Consider the following 9,042-nt stretch of genomic DNA (forward strand, 5'->3'; position numbering starts at 1 on the left):
CCATTTGTTTGGGCTATTGTTACACCAAACTTTTTGGTCAACCTGATGTTTGAGACCCTCCTAGAATTGTCCTTTACAACTTACACCTTTCATAGCTTTCTCTTGCCAACCTGTGTAGAGCTGATCAGAAAGCTACAAATTCCTTGCCTTCTGAAGGGTATTTTATGTCCTGAGTGCCATTAACCAAAACTTGAAAATTACTTAATACAGAGAATATGGCAGGTTTCCCCATAAAGGTAGGGAACACTAGGCCTTAATTTTTTTGCCACACCTGAAGGTTTCTGCATATTTCCCCACCCATGGACTGAAAGCACGCTCTCCACAGTGAAGGCCTAAGAAGGAATTCCCTCTAGGCCTTAATTTACTAAGCCCAAATCCTCTCCATTTGACTAATTCTGATAAAGGGCACTAAAATCCTGAGAGAAACAGGCTTTTCCTCTCTTGCTGCTTAAAGGGCAAGCAAAATGTTAAGGAGGCATACCACTGGGTTCGCCCACTTCACCCCCCCAAGGACCCCCTAACTTACAGAAACTGGGTATTTGGAATTCCCGTGAAAATAGGCAAATTCACACACAATATGGGTATACAATTTTATTGACATTTAAATTTCACTAGCCATTTTTTCAGATCTTTAAAGACAAACAGCTTTAGGGCTCCATGGATTGAACACTGCACAATATATTCACCAACTAGACAATCGAAGGGCTAGAACTATACCCTTAGGAGCACGGAATTATAGCAACAAGCCCTGGGACTGGAGGACAAAGCTGCCCCACCATTCAGGAATGAACAGAGATCTTTGGTTGCTGACAGAATCTCCCCTTGACTTCGGACTTGAGACAAACCGAGGGAGTCTATCAGTATACAAAAACCACTGTCTTCAGTAACAGGACGTACTGGCCAGGGCCAATTCAGATTGGGGGCCAGTCTGAGGTGAGCAGGGTTGGCTGGAGGCTGGAAATGTTGCAGTTCAAGGCCGGCATCGGCAGTTGAGAGCAGCCATCTTCTCTGAAAATCGCCGATTTCTACACAAGTTCCTAACATGCCATTTCCCGGACAGGGACGCTCGAAATGGGAGCACTTTCCAGTCGTATAAAACGGCAAGTACCCCCATTTTGAGTATCACGGTCTGAGTTGTTGGAACTTGTTCTTGGAGAAAACACCGAAGACACTCTCGGCCATATGAACCTGGTTCTAGAAAGCGCCTAGACTTTACACATGCCTGAAAGGTCACTGGTCTTAAGATGTTAAAAAGCGTAGACTTATTACCATTATTTGGAGAATGATGTTTGTACGGCGGTATTGCTATTTCGCTAACTTTTACTCCCCCGTCCGCCACTTAGCAAGCACATACCGGTGGGGTGACCATTCCTGAATTGGTCCCTAAATTCACATGAGCACCTGTAAGATTAATAAGGCATTTACTGTATTCTAAGACACTGATTTCCCAATGGACCCCAGAATCCCAGCAGTTAATACCCTTCACATAGGAGTTACCAGGAGACAGTCTGACCAGAACAGGACTGGTCTTGAGCCGAGCAATCCCAAAAATCTTTGGCTAGAGGTAGCCTGAAGTCTGGTCAGCCCAATAAACCCACTCCAGGAGCTCAAAGCTTGTCAAGGACCACCGCACTATGTGAAATGGAAGCTACCTTAAGTGCCGCCGCGTGGCATGCGTGACCCTATTTCCCAACCACGGGTCGAAGCCACGCCCCCCGCAGTGGAAGCGGAGTTTTAACCACTGGACCCCCCGGAGAAGTCCCGGAAGCTACTTTCTCAATCGGTAACACTCAAAAGATGGCGGCACTTCGCTTCGTAGAACAGAAAGTGCCCCCACAGTTTGAGTACCACAGGCTGAGAAGTTCCATAAGGGACACACGATCACCAACTGAAGACTTACCAGACAGGGAACGCCTGCAAAGGACCAAGATGAAACCCACCTTACTGCCCAAATCTGGAAAATGGAAAAGAGATAAAGGTTAAGGAAATCCGACCGTGGAAATCAAGCTCATAGCATCCCCTCCGCACGCAATTACCGAGTCAAAATTCAATGAGCCTTCAGCGCATGCAAGAGAGTTGGGGGTAAGTGAGATGGGCTTACCTTAAGGGGCTCCATTTTGAACCTATTAACTGTTGTCACTTAAAACACAATACACCCCAAACCACAAAAGACCAGACTTACAGAACCTGCCTTAAGTTATTCCGCAATGAGTGAAGATCGAAGCTTCCCAATGTAGATATCCCAAGTCATAGACAACACTACGCCCACACATATAGCTTCTGGACCCAAAGGCCGAAAGAGGGAAGCGCACATAGGGTTATTAAAGGTGGAGAGGAAAGGAAGCTTAGGGTGAAAGGAGGGGACGAGCATCCCAATCGAATTTCAGAATGCAGAAGGCAAGGCAAATCCCGAAAGGATACGAAATGAAAGAAACTAGTTTCCTGTAGGGAGGAGAGGATGGAAAAGTGAAGGTGAAATAAAGTGCAGGCGACATTTACAAGATGCTGAGTCACGCTGCTTTCCTCTTCAGGTGATGAGAGCTGGGCGCTCCTGGGCTCTTATATAAGCCAACGACCCAGACTTTGAGGGGAAGACCACTCCCCTCCACTGGTCTCCACCCACACCCACCCATCCTCCTTCTGGGTCAGACCCACCCTCTTTTTTTTTTTTTTTTTAAACTGTTGACTCCTTTATTGTTTATAGCACCAGAACAAACTATTGTTGTAAACAAACTGGGGGAAAAAAAAAAGGATAGAAGTACCCAGAAGAATGTCAGTCTACCTCCTGGGGACTCAGTTATTCATTCAACAACTATTTACATATAATATTGATTTGTCGTATTTATTGAGTAAATAAAATACACCAGGCCCTTTGCTAGTTTTGGGGGTGATTGAGGTGAATAAGACCATGGATTTTATAGTCTAGAACAGTGGTTTTCAACTGAGGGTGACTATTTTCCTCCCCTGGGGACATTTGGCAAAGTCTGGAGACATTTTTGGTTGTCACAACTGGGGTGACGAGTGGAGTACAGCCAGCTTATAGTGGGTAATACGAGGGATCTTGGCAAACATCCTACAGTGTACAGCCCCTCACAATAAAGAATTGTCCCTGTCTAAAATGTGAATAGCGGTGAAGCTGAGAAACTATGATCTAGGTAGAGGTAGGGTGATGGACAGAAAAAAAACAACAAACAAGCACACATCTAATTGCTGTTCATATTATTTCATCTGAATCTCTCCATATTCATATAAACATTGATGTGGGATCACTTCTGTGCTCTTTAAATCCAATAGCCTATTGAAAAGTATTTAAAATAGGTTTTTGCAACCATGAATATTAGAATAAAATTTCTCAAAATGTTTTCAGTATCTTTTAAAAATGCGCACAATTTTATTAAACTGATGCATATTTTCGAGGTCTTATTATTATTCTCCCTGTAACACATCTTGGACAAGGAGTAACAAATCCATGGGACTTGCTAAGGATGGTTGGATGAACTGCAGAAAATATATAAATGAAATAGTAGAAAAATAAATAAATGTGCTTTAATGCTTGAATGGCAGTACAGAGTACGCTTTTACCATAATTTCATTAATCCCCTAATTTTAGACATTTTCAATTTTTATAAATTTAGGATAATTTATTAATAGCGCTAAATGAGCATTTTTTATTATTTAAAATTTGGGGGGGTTTAATTTTCTATTTAAAAAAATTTTTTGTTGGAGTATAGTTGATTTACAATGCTGTGTTAGAATGAGCATTTTTTTAATTTCCTTTTTTGTTTTTTTCTCTTTTAAATTTTCTTTTTTTCTTTTGCAATGAGCTTTTTTTTTTTTTTTGGCCACGCAGCTTGGCTTGCAGGATCTTAGTTCCCCGACCAGGGATTAAACCCGGGCCCAAGGCGGTGAAAGCACCAAGTCCTAACCACTGGAACGCCAAGGAATTCCCCAAAATGAGCATTTTTGAGAGCAACTTTGATAGGAGTGGAGGCATTTGTTTCTGATGTCTTCTACAAATCCGTGTTAACCCTCCAAATATTCTCTGCATTTGGAAGTACTGAAATGAAGTGATTTGCCCAAGAAAACATGGTCAGAAGTAAATGGAATTGAACCCAGGTTTAGAAGTTCTTGCTTTGGTCCTGGTCAAGGTTGCCGCGGGAGAGCACTGCTTCTGACCTGCCATCTGCTGAGCCCATTCAGAGGCAGATCTAACCTGTCCACTCCTCTCCCATCCCACCTGGACCTCTCATACATCCCCAGCAAACACCTACCCATCACCTTATTTTGTGTGTTTGCCATTTTGTCAGCCACGGGCAGCTTTCTCTTCCTGCCCTTCACCCTCATGGAGTACATTCAGCGCTGACCCCTACGTGTCTTTCACGTTTCATGGGTTTAGCATTTCTGTTAGTCTAATAACTAACCTATCAGTTCAACTATTTGTCGCAGTTATTTATCTTTTGAGCTCAGCTCCCGGGGCGCAGGGGGACAATGGTTTTTCTTATTCACCTGGTCCCCCACCCCCAAACCAGCCCCGGAACTGGCCCATTAGTAAAGGTGCATGGGGCATTTGTTTTTAAGGGTGAAAAACTCTTTTAATGCAATTGAATTTAAGGAACATTAAACAAAGACTTACATTCCAAGTTGATTTTAAGTAAATTTAATGTAAATTAAATTTTACATTAGACCCTATTTGATATTTTCCCAGTGATCCCTAACATTTGTGGTGAGACAGTTGTAAGATGACTTTTATTCCTCTGAGTTGACAATTACATATTTGCTTGGTCCAATAGCCTTTGCAATTTTGGTAATTTAATATGCCAATTAAAACCTCAAGTTTTAATCTTTATTAGCTGCTTTTTCCAATTTTTTCCCAGCTTTATTGATGTATGATTAATTTGTTAACTATTAATTAACATTAATTCTCAAATTAATATCTTTCCTCTTTAATAAGCTGCTTTTAAAAATTTTTTTATTTTTTTGGATTCAGAAATTCCGAAGACTTAAGAACTGAGATTTGATAACCTGAGGTGGCCAGGGGAGGTCGGGACTAAATGGAGGTTGGGACTAAATCAGAAATTCTTCCTGCTGAATTGAAAGGTCTTCATCTGCAAATCGCTAGACCTCGTTGTCATTACAATCACCTGGACTCTCCACCTTCCCCACCCAATTCTTAGCTTTATCTGTCTGGTCTCCATACCAATCAGAATAGGGTTTTTTTGTTGTTGTTGTTTTTAAGATCCTCAACAGTTTTTAAAATCCTTTTACGTACAGCATCCTTTCCTCAACATTGATCTACAGCCTGGAGGTGAATGGGTGATAATCCTATTTATTAAAAGGATTCCTACCATGTAATGCTTTGTGATGAGGTTAAGAAAAAAAGTGGGGGGATGGAAGAAGGACTGTTTCCAGACTAAATGAAATGCTTCTCTTGGGTGCCTACTTTGCTTACGTGTGTGTCTGACACCTCTGAGACTTAATAGGCATCATTTAATATACCTTGAGCACCTAAGATGTACTATCCTTAGTCCTAAATCCTCAGTCCTAAGTGCTGGGCATAAAATGGCATCTAAAAAAGAAAGAAAATCCTGACCTTAGTGGAGTTTACATTCTAACAGCGAAGACAGTTGACAATGAATTTAATAAACCAATAAAGTAAGCGGTTATTTTAGAACATCACAGGCTACGGAAAAGACAGAGAGGAAGAATGTGGGTGTTGCAATGATGCAGTGGGTCTACTTGTCCGGAATTTTCTAGCTATTTAATTGCTTACTTCCCTGATTTCATGCAAGGCTGTCGATCAAATCATGCCTCCTCATGGACACCTCCTCCAACCAGCTTTTCTTTTTTATTTATTTATTTATTTTTGCGGTACACAGGCCTCTCACTGTTGCGGCCTTTCCCATTGTGCAGCACAGGCTCTGGACGTGCGGGATCAGCGGCTGTGGCTCACGGACCCAGCCTCTCTGCAGCATGTGGGATCCTCCCGGACCGGGGCACAAACCCGTGTCCCCTGCATCGGCAGGCGGACTTTCAACCACTGCACCACCAGGGAAGCCCCCAACCAGCTTTTCTAAACTAGCAATTCATAATATTCACCTCCAAGCTGTGTCTTTATACTTAATAGGTACAGTGAGCTGACATTATAAGCTCATTTTCTTATTTCTTTATCATCTGTCTCCACAACTAGAATGCAAGCTTGGGGAGGGAACGACATTTTCTGTTTTGTTCAGGGATGTGTGTGCCACTGCCTGGTCCATCACAGACATGCACACAATAAATGAATCAGATGTTCACACGGTAAATGAATCTGTCAAGTGAAAAAAAAATGATCAAGTCTGGGAGAACACAAGAAACGGAGAGAAAATCCCTGTGAATGTGTATGTGTGTTATGATAATTTTACATTTGAAAAACAAAAACAGGACTTCCCTGGTGGCTCAGGGCCACAACTATGCAAGTCCAAGCACCTAGAGCCCGTGCTCCGCAACAAGAGAAGCCACCATCACGAGAACCCCGCGCACCGCAACGAAGAGTAACCCTTGCTCGCCACAACTAGAGGAAGCCCGCGCTCAGCAACAAAGACCCAGCACAGCCAAAAATAAATCAGTAAATAAAGTAGTTTTTAAAAAGATGAATTTAAAAAAAAAAAGGAAAGAAAGAAAAACAAGAGCAAACCTCTACTTTTAGTAACACCCATTGTGAACCGAGCAGAAGCCTTTGGGAGGCATTTCAGAGGTTAATCACAGTCGCAGAATGATTGGGGTAGAGTGGGCTTGGAGTGACACAGCCCTCTTTGGGAATATTTTCTCAGGCATCTTTGTGAGTTCTGTCCTGGTTTTCTCCTTGATTATCTTGTATTTCCTTCAGGGTTCGGTACATTGTGTGGATAAGAAATCCAGTTAAAAAGTGTGAGTTGGGCTTCCTTGGTGGCGCAGTGGTTGAGAATCCGCCTGCCGATGCAGGGGACACGGGTTCGTGCCCCGGTCCGGGAAGATCCCACATGCCGCGGAGCGGCTGGGCCCGTGAGCCATGGCCGCTGAGCCTGCGCGTCCGGAGCCTGTGCTCCAGAACCGGAGAGGCCACAACAGTGAGAGGTCCGCGTACCGCAAAAGAAAAAAAAAAAAAAGTGCGAGTTGGTGTTTTTTTTTTGCCTGACCTACCATCTACATTCAAGCTTTTCGAGGATGGCCATTCTTTTTTTAAAATAAATTTATTTATTTTTGGCTGCATTGGGTCTTCGTTGCTGCACACAGGCTTTTTCTAGTTGTGGCCAGCGGGGGCTACTCTTCCTTGCGATGCATGGGCTTCTCATTGCAGTGGCTTCTCTTGTTGCAGAGCATGGGCCATAGGTGCGCGGGCTTCAGTAGTTGTGGCTCCTGGGCTCAGCAGTTGTGGCTCCCTGGCTCTGGAGCGCAGGCTCAGTAGTTGTGGTGCAAGGGCTTAGCTGCTCCGTGGCATGTGGGATCTTCCGGGACCAGGGCTCGAACCCGTGTACCCTGCATTAGCAGGTGGATTCTTAACCACTGCGCCACCAGGGAAGTCCAGGATGGCCATTCTCAATAATATTGGTGATGGAATGTACATGATAGATAAGAGAGAGGAAGGTATGAAAGATGAGATTCCAAGTGTCAGGAGTGTGCAAATGTGTGCTGTTGATTCACATGGATGAGAAAACATGGATGTGCCTCAGCTTTAGGGGGGAGCATTGTCATGAGTTTTAATTTTTGAGTTTCTGAAGGCACCTTGTAACATTTTGGAACCACTTAACTAATTGAATTATTCAATACACTTTCCCGAGTGTCTGACAAGCTCCAGGGTCTGCCTGGGCTCTGAGGACACACATATAAACCATTCAGTACATATATATTTTTATCATGCCACTCACATCCTGTTTACTACTCCAGCCTCAGTTTTCCCATCCAACAAATCCCTGGGAAGGTTGAAGAAAGGGGATTGTTTCTATATCTGGGTACCACTGTCTTTATGTCAGAGACTGTCCATCTCTATTTCCTTTTATCCAAAAGAGCAATTCAGCCTTACAAATCACCACTTTATTGATGGATGGTTAAAAAAAAAAAAAAAAAATTCCATGTGAGAAAGAAAAAAAAAAGTAAGGAATTGCAATAGGGATTGTAAGGGAAGCAAACTTTTATGCTTTTAAGGTTCTTGCTGGCGGTTCCTGAGAGTTAAATTGACATAAGTTTGACCAGCAGGAGGAAAACATACACATTAAAAAAATACAGAATGCTTCATAATGTTGCGTGTCATCCATGCACAAGGCCTATGCTAATTTACTCTGTACCATTCTGTTCCGATTTTATTACCCATGCTTTGGAAGCAAGCTCCAAGCAAATGTATTGAATACAAGTTTTACATGACACGGGAGCCTTCACGAAGACTCAAGACGCAAGGAGATGGCAAAACTTACTTGCTTTTTTTTTTTTTAAATCAATAATCACTTTTTTAAAAACTGGAAAGTATAGTTGATTTACAATGTTGTGTTACTTTCAGGTGTACAGCAAAGTGATTATACATATAGGGCTGGCCAAAAAGTTCGTTTGGTTTTAAGGAAACACACATTTTTCATTTTCACCAAGAATTTTATTGAACAATGTATTCACTAACCGAATGAACTTTTTGGGCCAACCCAATATCTATATATTCTTTTTCAGATTCTTTTTCATTATGGTTTATTACAAAATATCAAATATAGTTCCCTGTGCTATACAGTAGGAACTTGTTGTTCATCTATTTTATATATTGTAGTTTGTATCTGCTAATCCCAAACTCCCAATCCATCCCTACCCCCCTTCCCTCCTAAATGTGTTTTCTCTGTCTGAGTCTATTTGTTTTGTAAATAAGTTCATTAGTGTCATTGTTTTTTGATTCCACATATAAGAGATATCATATGATAAAGCCTACTTGCTTTTACATTGGGTTATATCAGAGACGTGTCTAGTACTCTCTCATTTACAACTTGTATTAAATAAATTTACATGGTTTTCTCAGCTTCTCATCCTTAAGGACGAGAATGTGACTTCCTT

General features: G+C 42.1%; 1 non-coding gene across 1 annotated transcript; it reads right to left on the reverse strand.

The window, feature by feature from the left end:
* Positions 1-8,231: 8,231 nt before the first annotated feature.
* Positions 8,232-8,339, reverse strand: LOC116744877. The gene has a single exon (XR_004347203.1). It is a non-coding gene; the product is annotated as a U6 spliceosomal RNA (small nuclear RNA).
* Between the last annotated feature and the right edge of the window lie 703 nt (positions 8,340-9,042).

The sequence above is a fragment of the Phocoena sinus genome, chromosome 19 (assembly GCF_008692025.1).
Source record: "Phocoena sinus isolate mPhoSin1 chromosome 19, mPhoSin1.pri, whole genome shotgun sequence".
NCBI classification, from domain to species: domain Eukaryota; kingdom Metazoa; phylum Chordata; class Mammalia; order Artiodactyla; family Phocoenidae; genus Phocoena; species Phocoena sinus.